The 18,439-nt window shown below is 44.0% G+C and overlaps 1 protein-coding gene across 4 annotated transcripts in view; it reads right to left on the bottom strand.

Annotated features, from left to right (window-relative positions):
* The window catches only part of ZNF281 (zinc finger protein 281), a 55,671-nt gene that overhangs the window by 28,400 nt on the left and 8,832 nt on the right, over positions 1-18,439 (bottom strand). For 2 of the 4 annotated variants that reach the window (XM_050961406.1, XM_050961402.1), the window contains 4 exons: positions 8,535-8,615; positions 7,083-7,190; positions 4,208-4,669; positions 2,938-3,004 (listed from right to left, as the gene is read on the bottom strand). The gene's annotated coding sequence lies outside the window, so the exon portion shown is untranslated. The remainder of the gene's footprint in view (positions 1-2,937; positions 3,005-4,207; positions 4,670-7,082; positions 7,191-8,534; positions 8,616-18,439) is intronic. The other 2 variants (XM_050961405.1, XM_050961403.1) reach the window with 2 other exon arrangements.

Raw genomic sequence — 18,439 nt, forward strand, 5'->3', positions numbered from 1 at the left:
AGTGATGGTGTGGCTGATCTGGTTAGGTCCTGTGATGGTGTCGCTGGTGTAGATATGTGGGCAGAGCTGGCATCGAGGTTTGTTGCATGGATTGGTTCCTGAGCTAGAGTTATTATGGTGTGGTGTGCAGTTACTGGTGAGAATATGTTTCAGGTTGGCAGGTTGTCTGTGGGCAAGGATTGGCCTGCCACCCAAGGCCTGTGAAAGTGTGGGATCATTGTCCAGGATGGGTTGTAGATCCTTGATGATGCGTTGGAGGGGTTTTAGCTGGGGGCTGTATGTGATGGCCAGTGGAGTCCTGTTGGTTTCTCTCTTGGGTTTGTCTTGCATTCACCTGCACATCCACCAATGTAATATACGCCATCATATGCCAGCAATGCCCCTCTGCTATGTACATCGGCCAAACTGGACAGTCTCTACGGAAAAGGATAAATGGACACAAATCAGACATTAGGAATGGCAATATACAAAAACCTGTAGGAGAGCACTTCAACCTCCCTGGCCACACTATAGCAGACCTTAAGGTGGCCATCCTGCAGCAAAAAAACTTCAGGACCAGACTTCAAAGAGAAACTGCTGAGCTTCAGTTCATCTGCAAATTTGACACCATCAGCTCAGGATTGAACAAAGACTGTGAATGGCTTGCCAATTACAGAACCAGTTTCTCCTCTCTTGGTTTTCACACCTCAACTGCTAGAACAGGGCCTCATCCTCCCTGATTGAACTGACCTCGTTATCTCTAGCTTGCTTGCTAGCACACATATATATACCTGCCCCTGGATATTTCCATTACATGCATCTGAGGAAGTGGGTATTCACCCACGAAAGCTCATGCTCCAAAACCTCTGTTAGTCTATAAGGTGCCACAGGATTCTTTGCTGCATTAACAAGCTAACATCCAACATAGAATGAATATAACTTGATACTTTATCTCCTTGTATTGTCATCCCAACTGTAGAGCCAAGTAACAGCAGGACTTCACTGGGTTAATCTTTCCTGAGTAACATATAATTATATTATAAAACATACAGGAATTGACTCAAACTAGGTTATAAATAAAGTTGGCTGAAAATTTTTGAGTTTCTATGAGAAAGAGAGAAACAAATCAATATTTTGGTGGAATTTTTCTCCCCATTTTTCAACCAGCTAAACTAGACAGTTTCAAAACCCATCAGTATGTTGTCTGAACTGTTACTAATGGAATTTTCATCATAGATCAGAGGTGGGCAAACTACGGCCCGTGGGCCACATCCGGCCCATGAGACCGTCCTGCCCAGCCCCTGAGCTCCTGGCCCGGGAGGCTAATGCCCGGGCCCTCGCCTGCAGCCTCAGCTTGCTCACTCTGCCACCGGCACAATGCTCTGGGCTGCGGGGCTGTGAGCTCCTGGGGCAGCGCAGCTGCAGAGCCCAGCCTGATCCAGTCTCTGTGCTGCACAGTGGTGGCAGTGGCATGGCTCGGCTCTGGCCAGGCAGCGCAGCTGTTGCGCCGCCAGCCACCAGTGCTCCAGGGAGCACAGTAAGGGGTCAGGGAGTAGGGGGATTGGATAAAGGGCAGGGGAGTTTGGGGTGGTGGTCAAGGGGCGGGGGTGTAGATGGTGGTCAGGGGCAAAACAGGGGGTTAAATAGGGGCAGAGGTCCCAGGGAGCAGTGGGAGGGGTGGATGAGGTGGCAGGGGGCAGTCAGGGGCAGGGGTTCTGGTGGCAGTCAGGGGACAGGGAGAAGGGGTGGTTGGATGGAGTAGGGGTTCCAGGGGGGCCATCAGGAATGAGACAAGGGGTTGGATGGGGTGGTGGAGGTCTGGGGGCAGTCAAGGGATAAAGAGCAGGGGAGTGTGGATGGGGCAGGGATCCTGGGGAGGGCTGTCAGGGAACAGGGGGGGTTGGATGGGGCAGGAGTCCTGGGGAGGGGGGCAGATCGGAGGTGGGAGCCGCTCAGCCCACTGCCGGCCCGGAGTTCCATCTGCCGGCCCAAGGTTCCATCTGCCGGCCTCTGCCAGCCAGGCTCTTGGCCACCAGCCCCACTCAGCCCACTGCCAGCCCGGGGTTCCGTCCATCCAAGCCAGCAGCAGGCTGAGCAGGGACAGCGATGGGGATACCAGGCAGGCAGCAACGTGCCACAGTAAATCAGCTCATGTACCGCCTTTGGCACGCATGCCATAGATTGCCAACCCCTGCCATTGAGTTTAAAATCATCAAATTTTGGTGTAAACCCGTTTATAAGACGAGCCCCACTCTTTGATGCATCACTTTTTTACCAAAAATATTCAGCTTACGAATGAGTATATACGGTATGTATAATTTTTCTCTTAAAATATACATTAATTCCTTGTGTTTTTAAGGGGATTTTCAGGTGTTCAAGGCCTCCTTATGCTTTTTTTTTAAATAAAAAAACAGTAATAAGGGGAAATGCTGTCATTTCTCTGTGGACCCACCAGAAGACTCTAAATACGGTGGAACTGTCATGGTCTTCTCACTCATGCAGCAGGACCAAGGACAGGCCTCTCAGGGGCTTTCAGCAAACCTCATATGCTCTGGAGTAGAATAGTGACAATGTGGAGAAGTATTTGGGAGCATTATGGGGCAAGCTAGGGAGAGGCAAGGGATGTACTGCACATATCAGAAGGGCACTAGCATATGAGGCGCATGATGATGTGTCTTCAACTGGGAAAACACATAGCTTTAACCCATGCTAAACTAACTCATTTTAGTTAATCCCATGTTATGATCCTAGAGGACACTGTTAACATTTTAACCCATGTTCACTGGCTCAGGTAAATATTTTGGTGGTCATAAGAGGTGAATCCCTACGGCTTACCTCAACCAGATAACATCTTAAAACCAAAATGGCCTTGTCTCCACTAGGTTTGCAACACAGGGTTAACAATATATCCTTTTTCCCTAGTGGCTACAATGGTAGTAAAGCAGTTGTGCACAATACCAGGTTGAGAAACAGGTTTCCTTTTGCCAGATCCTTTGTGTGAAGCCTGAATATTGAGCCAGTATTTCTATAAATAAGAAAGGACAAGAACACAAGTTTGTTAATACCATGCATAAAACACTACACTTAGTCAAAGCTTTTGTCACTCAACTACCCTGCAAAGTAGAGAAATTTCTACAGAACAATTTTGTTTTGTTTACAAAACAATTTCCTAGACTAATCATCATACCTACCTTGCTCAAAAATTGTTAAGACCTTGGGTCAAGGAGACAGTGGCATTAGCTCTCAACAGAAAATGTGCTTTCCTACACTACTCTACACTAAAATAGCCTCGTAAGCAAAAATGTGGAAATGATTTATCTTGCAATGTTTAAAGTTGGATCTTCACCTCAACTATGACTCCACAATCAGTCAGAGAGAGGATGTGATACTTTCATACAAATAAAAGAATACTAATGGCCAAGAGAGTTCAGTATCTAACAAGAAACAATCTTTTGGTGAAAAAAAATGCAAATTACAAAAAACAGATAGGAACACAGTTCATTACTGCCATTTATAATTTTAGGATTAAAGAGATTCTTTCAGATGCTTTAGGCCCCAACATTATTTAAAATGTTTCTTTTCTTAATTTCAGTGTGAACAGTTTGTTTGAATTTAAATATTCATGTTTGCAACCCCAAATACCCTAGCAGTGTGCTAGTGCATGACAACTAGAAAATGAAACTGAATATTAAAAGAAAGTGAAACTTATTAATCAACTGTGTTAAACCAAAGTGCAATGTATTGTGCAAAGATAGGTAATAGAATTAAGAGTGCAAAACACATTAAATCTTTCAGTTTAGTAATTTAAGGTATTATTTACAAGACAAGTAAGGATATTTGGTTTTTATATCCGTTTTACATATATGATTTTAAATTGGATTATACTTAAAACAATTAAAAACCTTTGTGTTCTAATAAAGGCAATTAAACTTTTAGACAACAAAACATTCACTGAAAACAATAGGGATAGTCTGATTTTGAAAATAGTAGTAATTTATTCATTCACTACTCTTCCATCACTATATTAACTACAGACATTTTAGAATTTTAGGAGTAAAACCCTTTCAACACAAGGCCCTTTTGTTATGCTTATACAAAGCACACGGGATCTTTATAGAGGTAGTAAATACGCAGCATTTATTGAAAATATAACAGTTAGCATATGCTTTTCAGTCACACACACATTTTATTACTTATATATAAGTCTTGCAGTGATGTTTATAGTTACCAGTCGGTTGTAGCTCAAGTCAATCTAATGGCCAGTTAGATTGAGCACGAGTGTGGAGCTGGGTTCTGTCGGTCGCAATCCGATGCTCCAAGGCCTTGCAGGACTGAACCCAGAGTTCCATGGCAAAAACATCCCAGCTTTATAGTTGTAAATTCCCATTTGAGTCCATGCATTTTGCAATGTCATCCTGTAATCATTAGCCTTTAAGTGGTGTTATCATTTGATGGTTATTGTCCGACTTCATACCGTTATCTCCTTTTTGTTGTCTCGCCTTCGGGGGTGCCTGCCACCCCTCGGAGGTCATCAATGCTGCTAACATGTTTAACATGGGATACAATGGATGTTTTCTGATTGTCTCCTGGTCTTTCCAAGTCTCCCACTTCTTCTTGTCCATCTGGACATTTGTGATGGCTTTCACACCTTATCTTATCCTGATGCATGCATTCCTCATTCACAAGAAACCTTCAACGGTATACAGACAGCAGTATCGTATATTCAGCAGAATACACTGTAAATCAAGCCTTGCTAAATCTTATAACTAAAACAATTCACACTGAGGCTTCAGGCCCTCAACATTCCTCTAATCTCCTTAACATAGATACAATACAAGATTCTGTTTTTTACTTTCTAAACCTTAAAACAAAGAAATGTATATTTAACTAGAGTCCCTAATTTGTAATACATACGGGAAAACAGAATCTCATAGTCCCAGAAGGTCATTTCTTTCTGCTATTCAAAAAGGGTGGCTAGCAGGATTAAATCAAATCATACATTAATTCTTACAGTGCTATATAAAATCCTGCTCCTACACTTTCCTGCAAACACTTATGCATGTGCAAAGTAGGATTTGCAGGAAAAGGCCCTATAAGTCTCCCCATGAAAAGAAATGGATGGCTTTTGTAGAGACAGAGTCTGTGCCATGTGATCCACAAATGTATAAGAAACCTCTGGTGAGGTCTCTATTTACAGAGGCATGTGAAAATTTAGAACAACTTCCTTTGTTCTTTATGAAATTCGCTAAGCTGCTGGAGTACAAAGTAAGCACTTATCATATTGGACATGATGTGATTCCATTTAAATCAATGTAGTTACACAAATTTACATCAACAGAGGATCTGACTCCTAATAAGAAATCTAAATTTTTTTCTCTAGCACCAGCCCAATCTGAGCCCTGTTGAATAAGGACATCAATGAAGATTTAAAAAAGAGAGTAAAACTACAGTTAGCACTAAATTCTGGTTCCTCTTGTCCATTTAATGCTAAGGGGGAAGATGATCTTTCCCACCCATCATGAGTGAGCAAAAAGCAGATTTTAGCCCTTTATTTTATAAAAATTAAATGAACCTAGAAGAGCCAAACGGCTCCTAGAATGAAGCTTGCTGCTAAAATCTCTCCCATTTTTATATATGGCAACCGATCTATAGCACTGAGATATAGTCTCACCAGATATTTCCAAGGCTAGTCCTACTCATGACATATATATATTGCAACGATACAATTATTTTATGCTGAATCTCATTCTATTTAGTAACAACCTTCACTAACAGCAGATGTCTGAGGGATTATTATATTGTAAATAGATAATCTGTAGTAATAGCTCATCTAAAGGAATATAGCACTTGCCACACCAGATAAAATGAATGGTCCTTTTAGGCACATCACTTGCTTCTGGCAGTGGAATTCCAGATGCTGTAAAGAGAACTGGAAAAAACCAACAAACCTATCTAGGACTACATTAGATAATGTACTGTGTATGTAGGCCAGGCTGTCAGCTGCACCTATTGTAGGATTGCCTGTCATTTCCCGATTATAAGACCCTATTTTCAGTTGCCTATCACTGTGCCAAACTTTAACATTTGTGTTAATTTTTTCCATGTCAGATGGCTGCCTCAGGCTGAATGTTTTTGGAAAATTTCAGTCAAAACTGTTCTGTTATTTACGAGAACAAGACAAGAGAAAAATAACTTGAAAAATATCACATGACTTATGAGGAGAGGCTGAGGGAACTGGGATTGTTTAGTCTGCAGAAGAGAAGAATGAGGGGGGATTTGATAGCTGCTTTCAACTACCTGAAAGGGGGTTCCAAAGAGGATGGATCTAGACTGTTCTCAGTGGTACCTGATGACAGAACAAGGAGTAATGATCTCAAGTTGCAATGGGGGAGGTTTAGGTTGGATATTAGGAAAGACTTTTTCACTCAGAGTGGTGAAGCACTGGAATGGGTAACCGAGGGAGGTGGTGGAATCTCCTTCCTTAGAGGTTTTTAAGGTCAGGCTTGACAAAGCCCTGGCTGGGATGATTTAGTTGGGAATTGGTCCTGTTTTGAGCAGGGGATTGGACTAAATGACCTCCTGAGGTCCCTTCGAACCGCGATATTCTATGATTCTATGATCTTGTTCTGCCCATGTTAAATATACTTAAGACCTTTTTTTTCAACAACTCTGCCACTCCCATGCTTTAGTGCAGGGACTTGAAAATTGGCAGAGGGCCATGAATGTGCTTTTTGTTGTCACTGTAAAAATCTGTCCAAATTTGGCCCAGTTTAAGTCTTTGAAAGATCTTAGTTCATATACACTCAGTTCTTAGATTTTAGCAGTTAAATCTCCAAAGATTCCATCCCCTCTGAGCTTACTAGGATGACCAGATGTCCCGATTTTATAGGGATAGTCCTGGTATTTGGGACTTTTTTTTAATAGGGGCTCCTATTACCCCCCACTCCATCCCGATTTTTCACACTTGCTGTCTGGTAACCCTAGAGCTTATTTTAGCCACTCAGAGCTCCCGGCACCGACCAGGCTGCACACGCAGTTCCCCAATAGCGTAAGGAAACATGCTCCCTGCAAGCCCAGAGATGCAGGGACAAAGCCAGACTTACCCAATAATGGCTGCTCCCAGCCTGTCTCTCCTGTGCTCTCATTCCTCTCAATGTCCCCACTGTTGGCACCTTAGGCAGTCTGAAGCAAGAAGTCAACTGATATGAATGCTGAGGAGACAAAAAACCCAGACATGAGAGGAGGAAAGGACTTGACTGGGACAAGGAATCTAGTGAGACTGGGACTGGAGAGAAACCATGATTGGGAATGGGGGATGAAGACTGGGAGTTGGAGGAAGCAGGGAGCTGGAACAGGTTTGGCAAGGAGACTGGGAGCCACTACTGGAAACAGAGGGGGAACAGGAAGCCAGTTGCAGGGGAGGATGACTAACACTGAGTTTGGATGATGACAGGGAGTCGAAGGGGGACTGGCTGATTAAAGAGACTAAGAACCAGTATGGGGAAAAATGGGAGTGGTTGGAAGAGAGACTTCTGGCAAGGAGCTGGGTGTAGGGAAAGAACTGGGACTGGTTAGGCAAAAAGAGTGGGAAAGATTGAGACTGGATGAGTCTGGAGATGGAGACATGGACTGGGAGCCAGTGGGAGAGGAGAGGAAAGAGATATTGGATGAGAAAACAGAAGAGGAAAACTGGAACTACCTGACCAAAGAGATTGGGGCCAGGAGTTTGGATGGGTGGACTGGTACTGGCTGGGCTAGGAGACAGGAACTAGATATGGGGAGGGAGGAAAAACAGGGAGAGTGGGAATGGCTGGCCAAGAAGACTGGGACTGAGATGAGAACATGAGAAGCGGAGACTGGGACTGAGTAGCCAAGGACAATAACGCTGGGACAAGGAACCAGAAGAGGTAAGAGACAGGACTGGGACAGTGAGAGATTGGAGGTGATGGGCAGAAAATGCCAAACTTGGGGAAAACAGGCAGAAGAGTCTGTGTCCACTGGAGCACACTTCCCACTAGATTCCTGAGTCTCAGCATTTCTCTGCTGTCAGCAAATACCTGTGAAATCCACTGGCAAAGTGTGCCTCATCCCCTCTATAGTGCTGGTCCACATAGAGTATGATAGCTACTACTGTTACCAGTTATTCTTTTAGTTCAAGTGGCAGTGGATCTAAAGATTCCAACCCTGGTGATAGCCCAAAAGCGTGTCAATATGAAGAATTTCTTTTTTTCAATTTTGTCAAATTCCTAGAAAATTACATTTAAAAATCATACGTTAAAAGAACATTAAGATTGCAAAGTCAGACACTCAAAAGTCAGGATATCCCAGAATTAAGGTCACCTGAGCAATGCCTAGGTCCCTTTGTGGACCTGGGCCCGGGTAACTAACATGTTTTCTCTAGACTTTTACCTCATGTTACTTAAAACACACTTTTATTTATAGAGAATATAGTCCTTGCCCCAAAATGCTATTATCCTTTTAACTTTGTACAAGCAAATCTATTTATTGGGGAAGGGGTTGTTTAATTTTTCTGTTTCCTATTTTATGACACTTACATTTTTAGCAAACAGCGGCCCTCACCAGCTGGATCTGGAACCTCCAATCTTGGATAATGACTTTCTCAACCATCAAGTGTTCTGATGAAATTGGGAAACACACATACACAAGCACTGAATTACCTTATTAACCAAATAAGCGATTATCCCTCAAAATATTTTTCACTTTCTCTTGTAATGTACATCTACAGTTTGTTATCAACTAGATGCCAGTAGACTATCAGATTTAAAAATAAATTTGAACAATTATTCCCTTATCTGTTTTCTAAATATTGTGTCTTGTCTTTCCTTTTGGTTATTAATGGCAATTATATCAAGTCAATTTCCTCATTTGGTAAAGCTTTTGCTCACATGCTCATGTTCTAACTGATCACTATATGTGGGGGTAGGAAAGAATTTTCCCCCGATCAGATTGGCAGTGACTTTGGTGGTTTTTTGCCTTCCTCTGTAGTCACAGAATTCAAGGCCAGAAGGCACCACCAGTTCACTTAGTCTGACCTGTGTATCACAGGCCACTACCATCACCCAAAGTCACACACTAAACCCAACCACCAAAATTAGACCAAAGTATTACAAGTCACAGGAGACAAGACAATTATGTGCCACAATAAGAAAATAGGAGGGACCAAGGTGCACAAATGCCTGAGGCCCCTAAAATGGCAGGAAAATGATTAAGTGAGATATACCCACACCCACAAACTACAGAGGAAGGTGAAATAAACCAAAAGTCACTGCTGATCTGATGTGGGAGGAAATTCCTTCCCACTCCATGTATGGTGATCGGTTAAACCTGGAACATGTGAACAAGAATCAGCAAAGCACTTGAGAGGAAAAATGCCCAGTGCCACTTCACAACTCCTATTGGGAGGCTGTTCCAGAACCTCGGTCCTCTGATGTTTAGAAACTTTCTTCTAAATTCTAGCCTGAATTTTGTCATAGTCAGTTTATATCCATTTGTTCTTGGGACAGCATTGTCCTGTATCTTAAATAACTCGTCAGCCTCCCTGGTGTTTATTGACATCTCCCCCTCCCCAAAATGTATTAAGAGAAAACAATCATATCCCCTCTCAGCTTTCTTTTCGCCTGGCTAAACAAGCCAAGCTCTTCCAGTTTCCCCTCAGAAGACAGGCTCTCTGTTCTTCTGATCATCCTAGTAGCTCTTCTCTGCACCTGTTCCAGTTTGAATTTCAATTCATCTTTCCCGAACACAGGTGACCAGAATTGTACACAGGAGTCCAAATGAGGTCTTCCCAGTGCCTTGAACATTGGCATTAATACTTTTCCATCTATACTGGAAATGCCTCACCAGATACATCCTAAGATCGCACTTGCATTTTTCACAGCTGCATCACACTGGTGGGTCACAGTCATCCTGTAATTGACCCAACCAGGTCTCACCTCTGTCACTTCCAACTGATGAGCCCCCAGCTTATTATTAGATTCTCAGTGCATGATCTTGCACTTTGTACTATTGGATTTCATCCCACTTCTGTCACCAGGGCTGTCTGCCTGGTGTGGGATTTCACTATTAATACACTTGAAAGCCTTTGTTCATTATAAAATATCCTTCTTTCCCTTAATGCATCTTGTCCTGACAAATTTGTTTTCCCCTCTCCATCCCCTTATGCATTTGGTTTGCCGTTGCCAAGGCCATAATAAAGAAAGACCCAGATATCAAATTTTACATAAAGTGCAAACAGGTGACCACATCTTGGTGGCTGGCTAACTCAAGAGTTTTCTCATTTCCAGATCCTAGCAGCAAATTCTTCCAAACCTTAATAATTTAGTGTATTGCTACCATTCCACATAACTTCTGACCTGCCATGTTTTACAGAAGGGAGAGTGTTTGTTGCCAGTTATTACCAGGTCATTTCTCACTGTGTATTAGATATGCCCATGTGTTACTTCTGCATTGTTTTCCTGGCATGTATATTAGTTACTCTGAATATTTAACACTAGCTGCTGTTCTTCATCTTTCTTGGTTTCATGGCTTTGTAACATCATGAGCTTGTTCTGAATTTAAATTTAACCTCCACTTACTGCTGGGATTTTTTTTTTGTTTGGGGGGGGGGGGGGCCTTTATTGGTAGCAGATACCTTTTCTCTGATGCGGCATAATTTTTTTAAAAATCAGCTCAAGTGTGTGATCCATCTACCCACAGCCTGAGGGCTTATGGGAATAGCATGCAGCATGAACAAGGTAATGCCCTACTCTCCTAAATTGATAGGAGTGGGATCACTTGCAGGAGGACATGGTTTTGCACAAGCCTGGGCAAGATGATGGCATGGCTGGTCCATTACTGGGGGTAGGACCAACCAAAGAAGCCCTTGAACTGAAAATACAAACTGCCTGAGAGCCAGGGGAGGAATCAGAGCACAGGGATGATGTGCTCACCATGATTCATTCCACTGAGAAGGCAAATGAACTATAATTCCACACAAATGGATGCCTCTGCATGCCATTCACCTTTAGGCTACAACAAAGAAAGTTACAATAAATCCGCTCTAGAGGCAACACTCAGGTGGATCACTGTGGTCAGATCCTCATCCAGGAGAAAGAGGGAACTGCAGCTGGAGGCAAGTTTTTTGTTGGTTGGTTGATTTGTTTTTTAAACCACGGATGCTGCCTGATCATCATCTATGCCAGTTCTTTCATGAACCACCATTCTTAACTATAGACAATATCAAGCAGAGACGATCAAAATAAAGTGCTTTAATAAGATAGATACAGCTGGTTAGTTACATCCTCTATTTGGTCCATTTGCTATTTATTTCCTCTCCGCAGCTGTAGACCAAATCTTTATTCATTGTCAACAATCCCCACTGCACTAATTTCCACAACTCACCTTGCAATTCTATGCTTTTCCTCTCCACAAGAAAGCCACACTTTGAATAAATAAAGCTGCAGCAAACTCTGAGTCTTAACTAGCAGGAAGAGCCATTATTTAAGACTGACAGATTCTTCTCCATTATGAAAGAGAGGGAAAGGACTGGTTTGAAAACTACAGTAAAAAGTGGATGAGGCAACAAGGTGTTACCTGGCAGGGGGGCCACCAGGGCATTTCATCAGGTTATTGGTTTAGACCGGCAAAGACTCTGTGCCTTCTACTGTGAGATCTGAGTTTTATGAAGTCACCGTCTTTGTTCACCTTAAAAACTTTTGCCCCTTACTGTATCTTTGCCCTCAGCAACAGGTAGTATGAAACTAACTTTAAAGATATAAGCTTCTTTTCCATTGCAAGGAAGTGCATACCACCAAGCTATTGTTCTACACAACAGTAAATAGGAAACGTTCAATGTTAAAATCTGTGGTATCAGTTGCTGAAGCCCAGATTTTCAGACATGACTAGTAATTCCACGGGTCTCACTTTTTGGGTATGCAACTTGAGATACTTAAAACGTTGCTCAGCCCCCCTGAAAAATCAGTACCCTTAAAACATATCTCAGGTTGGGCACTCAAAATATCACTGGCCACTTTTGAAAAATCTGGATTTACTGTGTGCATCTGTCTTTGACTGCCAGAAACTGGGTTTGGACAGATCACTTGATAATTGCCTTGTTCCGATCATTCTCTCTGAAGCATCGGGCACTAGCCACTGCTGGAAGACAGGATAATGGGCTACATCAGAGGTAGGCAAACTATGGTCCGTGGGCCACACACAGCCCGCAGGACCCTCCTGCCTGGCCCGAACTTCTGGCCTGGGAGGCTAACCCCCAGCCCCAGCTCACTGCGCCACCAGCACAATGCTCTGGGTGGCGGGACTGCGAGATCCTGGGGCAGTGCAGCTGCAGAGCCTGGCCTGACCCAGTGCTCTGGAGTGGCTGGTTCCTGCCAGGCAGCACAGCTGCCTATCCTGCTGCTCTGAGCAGCACAGCTGCCTATCCTGCTGCTCTGAGCAGCACGGCTATAGCATCGTCAGCCACCAGTGCTTCAGGCAGCACGGCAGGGGAGTTCGGGGGGGGCACGTAGGGGGGATTGTGGCTAGGAGGCAGGGCAGCCAGAGGGCAGGGAAAAGGGGGGTAGAATGAGGGTAGGAGTCCGAGGGGGGGTTGGATGGGGTGGCAGGGGGCAGTTAGGGGCAAGGGTTCCAGGGGTGGTCAGGGGACAGGAAGAAGGGGTGGTTGGATGGGGCAGGTGTCCCGGATGGGAGGCAGTCAGGAATGAGAGGAGGGGTTGGATGGGGCAGTGGGAGGGCAGTCAGGGGACAGGGGACCGGGGTGGTAGAGGATGGGGCAGGAGTTCCAGGGGGGCGGTCAGTGAACAGGGGGTGTTGGATGTTTTCCCCTCTCCATCCCCTTGTGCATTTGGTTTGCCATCGGATGGGGCAGGAGTCCCTGAGGGGGCTGTCAGGGGGAGAGAAGCAGGGGAGTCACATAGGGGGCCAGGCCACGCCTGGCTGTCTGGGGAGACACGGACTCCCCTACCCGGCCCTCCACAGAATTTTGGAAACCTGATGTGGCCCTCAGGCCAAAAAGTTTGCCCACCCCTGGTTTAGATGGACCAGTAGTCTGACGCAGCATAGCCGTTCTTATGTCCATCCTTGACTGTATATATTTTATACTTTCTAGTTATTTTATTGATATGTGTCACTAAGCCACTTTCCATTATAATAAAAGAAAAGTTAGAAAGGGGAAAGAAATCCCATTAAATGAAATGACAAAGGAAAAAGCTTGCTCATCCCAAGGCCACGGGTTTTACATATTGTATATAAAGAAATTTTTTTTTTGAAAGTTTAGCGATCATTTGTCTCCTTTCATACTGGGAAGGTCAGGATATTACCATTAATTTAGAAACATCGGAATTTACAGATGCAAGTCTAGTAGATCACTTCTAGATTTGTAAGATGACTATAATACACTTTTAAATATTTTAATCTAGTGTTTCAAAAAAACATTCTGAGTTGTGCTTGTGCCCTTTTTTTGGCTGTGAAATAAGAAATTGCTCTTTGTTTTTGCCAGTCCTACTGTAATGAGAGAGGTCCAGGGCAGGCCTTACCATGAGGTGAATTGAGGTAGCTGCTTCAGGTGCCAGACTGTGGTGGGGCATCACTAGGACCCAGAGTGTAGAAAATTGTGTCTGCTGCTGGTGCATATGTATTCTCTCTGCTCTAGATGCACAGAGATGGTGAAGTGCTGTGCTGGAAGAAGGAGGGCACAAGAGACATAACAGGCAGGCAGGAGAAAAGGGAACAACAGAAAGCAGCAGATGCTTCAGGGAGAGAGAGAGAGGAGGAGGAGTCTCTTATGTACCTCTCTAGCACCCCGCAAAAGCCTGGACTGATTAACACTAGATTCTCTGAGAGCTTCCTGTTTCCTGCTGCTTCCCTGAACCCACTTGAGGGGAACAGGCAGTCAACTGAAGTAGTAGGAGCCAATTAGGCCCTTAAGACACTGATATCTTCCCTCACTCAGGCCCTGCTACCAGCCTGCTTATTTGTCCCCTTCAACTGAGAGCCACTAGAGCTGGCACAGAACAGCACTCATGAGTGAAAGAAGAAAATGCCCTGCTGGGGCAGCATTCAGAAAAAAGCAAGCAAAGGAAGCTTTTCTATCTAAGCAGGAAGCAGCTCGCCTGAGATACATAGACACAAACGTTCACAGTGAGCCTTCCAGCCCCAGTGAGGATGAGTGGTGAGGAGATGCCTAATCTTCCAGTTAGTCAGAGTGCAGATAACCTGGCAGCTACTGCAGCATCCATATCTCCATCTCAAATGGATGTAACATGCACATTCCTGAAGAAAAGTGTAGATCAGAGAAGGGTGTGGTGGAGGTGCAAGAAACAGCTGCTGCTGAGTTTAGTTCCTTAAGTCTAGATGATCCAGGACTGTGGACCCACTTGAACAGTAGCCTGAGGGACTTCCTTGTACTGCATGGGCCACAGCAAGTGAAAAACTTCATGTTCCCCAAAGACAATGAAAATAGAAGTTTTCATCCAACACATTACTGGCGTGAAATCCCCAATGGTGACACAGTGGAGAGGCCATGGCTTATATACTCAAAAACCCAGAATGCTGCAAACTGTTTTTGTTGCAAACTCTTCTAGTCTAATGTTCCAGCCACATTGAGCTCTACAGGAACAAAGGACTTGAAAAATCCAGCTAAAAATCTGGCATGCCATGAGAAGGAAGCAAATCACCAGAGAGCACTCCATAAGTGGAAAGAGCTTGACATGAGACTAAAGTTAAAGGCCATCATAGATGATCAGCATCAAGAGAAGATTGCATCAGAGTCTTTTTATTAAAATGTTCTGAAGGCTCATTGCCATTGTGAGAATGCTTGCTACCCAAAACTTAGCACTGTGTGGCACTTCAGATCAGCTGTATGTGCCAAACAATGGAAACTTCCTTAAAATTGTGGAGCTGATGGCCAAGTTTTATGTTGTACTCCAGAAGCATCTAAGAGTCACCACGCAAGAAATGTACACACACCACTACCTTGGAAAAACAATTCAACATGAGATCATTATTGGCAACAAAAGTCAAACAGAAGATTGTGGCAGATCGGATTCTGGACTGCACACCTGACATCAGCCATACAAAACAAATTACTTTAATGGTGTGTTTTGTAACAACAGAACCTAGTGAAAATGTCCCTGCAATAGTGACTGTCAGAGAGCATTTTCTAGAATGTATTGACACTGATGACACTACAGGAGTTGTATGACAAATGTGCTTCTTAAAAAGCTGGAAGATATAGGAAGCGCAATAGTTGACATGAGAGGTCACGGCTACGATAATGGTGCCAACAGGAGAGGAAAGAAGAGTGCAGACAGATCCGAGAGTTAAACCCTCAAGCTATTTTTGTCCCATGCAGTTCTCATTCATTGAACTTTGTTGTCAGTGATGCAGCCTCAAGCTTCTAGTGAGGCTGCTGAATTTTTTAATGTAATTCAGAGCATCTATGTATTTTTCTCTGCATCAACTCATCGATGGCAAATTTTGAAGCAACATCTAGGAACATCCTCTCTGACACTGAAACCACTGAGGGCGGCTCCAGCCACAGTAGGTCCAGGTTGGGGCTGAGTAGGTGCTGGGTTTGGGCTGGTGGAGGGATGCCCTGACCAGAGCAGGTTCGGGCCGGGGCTGGATTGAGGCCAGTGGAGGGCCCCCCCCGGCCGTGGCAGGTCCAGGCCAGGGCTGGGTTCAGGCTGGGGGTAAGGCTCCCCTCCCCTGGCTGCAGCAGGTACGGGGCTGAGTTGGGGCCGAGGCACCCCTCTCCCCACTGGGCGGGTTCCCTGAGCGCATGCATAGCGCTCAGTAGGCTGCTTACAGGGTACTTAGCTGCAACCCCCGAGCCAACTGAAATGAAATGTAACATAGGTAGGCAGAAAAGTGCATGTGGCAAGGAGAAATTTTGAGAATGCTAGCCTAGACAGACTATCCTTTGGCCTTAGAGGAGACATCAAAATGAGGATCCTTTTGCCAATTGCTGGTGATGGTCTACACAGAAATTAAAGATCTCAGGGAACTTTTCAAAAGCACCAGAATGCTAATACAGCTCTCTGTAAAACATGCTTTAATGTCAAAGGCTGTGTGTGAACCTAACAGCTGCTGAAATTGCCTTAACAGTAACTATCCTACCCCTACTTAGCTCATTAGTTCACAAAGTGTTTTGAGATAGCTAGAACTAAGTGAGGGGCTACAAAAACTTAATTGTAAAGACTAAAGTTCTATGGATCACAAAAATAAAGATATTCCAAACTTATATTTCCCCAATTCTATCCTAATTCCTGTCCATTTGATTACATACTGGATAGCTGATCAAATTTAAAACCTAATTACTATGTAAGTAGGCAGCCCTCTAACACACCTTTAGAAAAACATTTACTATGGAAGACAGGCTAAGGACTGTGTAAATTAAATAAACTTGTAGTAAATGTGATAAAAAAATAAATTCTCAATCTACAGAAACCAAAAATTAGCTATCTAAGCATTATATTACATAGAGAGAGTTGCAGTGAAAGAACGTAATATTGCAAAGTACTCAGACATTAGAAAATGCCAGAATTAAATTGCCTGTAGAACCTTCATTCGGCTGCCTTGTGCATATGCATTATGACAGTCTCTAGTTATTTGATCACATGCTAATTTTTCCAATGCTCAGGGAATTAATCCAGGTTGTCTGTAGCACCCCTACCTCATTTGTTGCAGAAGCTGGAAGGGGTGTAGGATGAGAAAGGATGATTTTGCAGTTTAGGCAGCTGAATGTCACATTGGGGGATTGGATTCTATCCCTGGTTTTGCCACCTTGAAGAACTCCTCTGTGGAGCTCGAAAACTTGTCTCTTTCACCAACAGAAGTTGGTCTAATAAAAGATATTACCTCACCCACCTTGTCCATAATCAACCAGGAACTTTGTTTGCAGTGTTGTTGTTGCCATGTTGGTCCCAGGATATTAGAGAGAGAAGTCACATAAACTAAACTTTTCACAGGTAGCCATATTACTCATGTTTCCTCATTTTCTGGGTACCCAACTTCTGGGATCTGAAAAGTGTTGAGAAGTTGGACCTACAACTCAGTAAGAGCTATGCTGTGAACATATGAAGTACTATATAATACTATATTGTCTAAAAAAAAAAATCAAGCCATAAGTATATCAAAATGGATCTTAAAATTAGTCTACACTTTTGAGTCTCGCTGTGCCTCAGTTCCCCACCTGTAAAATAGGGATACTACTACTCTACCTCACAAGAGTGCTGTAAAGATACATTTATGGTTGTGCAGTACACAGATGCTACAGCAGTGAACACCACAGAAAAACCCGCGATGAAATTAAGAACTCCGTATTCAAAGCAGGATTTGAATGTTGTGCAATAAATAAGGCATGAGACCACACACTGAACAATGAGGATAAAACAAAATACTGAGTAGTTGCTCATTCAGCATCATCTATTCTGTGCACTGAAAGACAGGGACCCGGTAGAACAAAAAGAAAATTGTATGTGATTATGTAAAAAATACTACATCAATGCATCTGCACAGATGGATCAGATTAAGGTTGCAGAGGCAATCTTAATCCTGGCATTTCCTAACTTTAAAGTGCAACTTTACATACAAAACCAACTATATTAGCAATGTTAAAGGTGCAATGTTCTTGTTTATATAAAAGCAAACTGAAAAACACAAATTCCATCACATCATACCATGCTGACTATCCCATGATTCTTCAGCAGGATTAGAGAACATTTAGATCAGTGGTCCCCAACCTTTTTGTGGCCAGTAGCATATTCATGTTTTCAAAAGAGTATGGTGGGTGCCAAAAATTTTTCAAGGCTTATTTTGTATTTGTACATTAAATAATACAAAAATCATATTTAATATTACATAATATATGAATCCAGAGAGAAGCTGGAGAGAAGCCATGAGGACAGAGAACACCAGTGACCGCAGCCCCAGAGTACTCTGTCTCCAGCAGATGCTGGGCCCCGGCTTCTCTCCCCTGCTGGGCACTAGGCAGGCCTCGCACCTGCCGGGGACAGAGAACACCGGTGCCTGCAGTCCCGGAGTTTTCTGTCCCTGGCAGGCATGGGGCTGCAGCTTCTCTCTAGCTTAAGCCACGACCCTACACCTGCCTGGGCCTGAGAACACCAGCGCTCACAGCCTACAGCCCCAGGGTTCTCTGTCCCCATCAGGTGTGGGGCCGCAGCTTCTCTCCCCTGCTGAGCACTAGGCAGGCCCCGCACCTGCTGGGAACAGAGACCACCGTGCCCACAGCCTGAGTTCTCTCTCCACGGCAGGTGTGGGGCCGTGGCTTCTCTTCCCTGCTGGGCACCAGGCGGGCACACAAATGCCCCGGCAGACGCCATGGTGCTCATGGGCACCGCATTGGGGACCACTGCTTTAGATCAACAGCACAGACTTCTGTCACCTGAGCTAAGAACTGAGAGCAGCAGTAGGTTACTATGCT

Source organism: Gopherus flavomarginatus, chromosome 7, assembly GCF_025201925.1.
Source record: "Gopherus flavomarginatus isolate rGopFla2 chromosome 7, rGopFla2.mat.asm, whole genome shotgun sequence".
NCBI lineage: Eukaryota > Metazoa > Chordata > Testudines > Testudinidae > Gopherus > Gopherus flavomarginatus.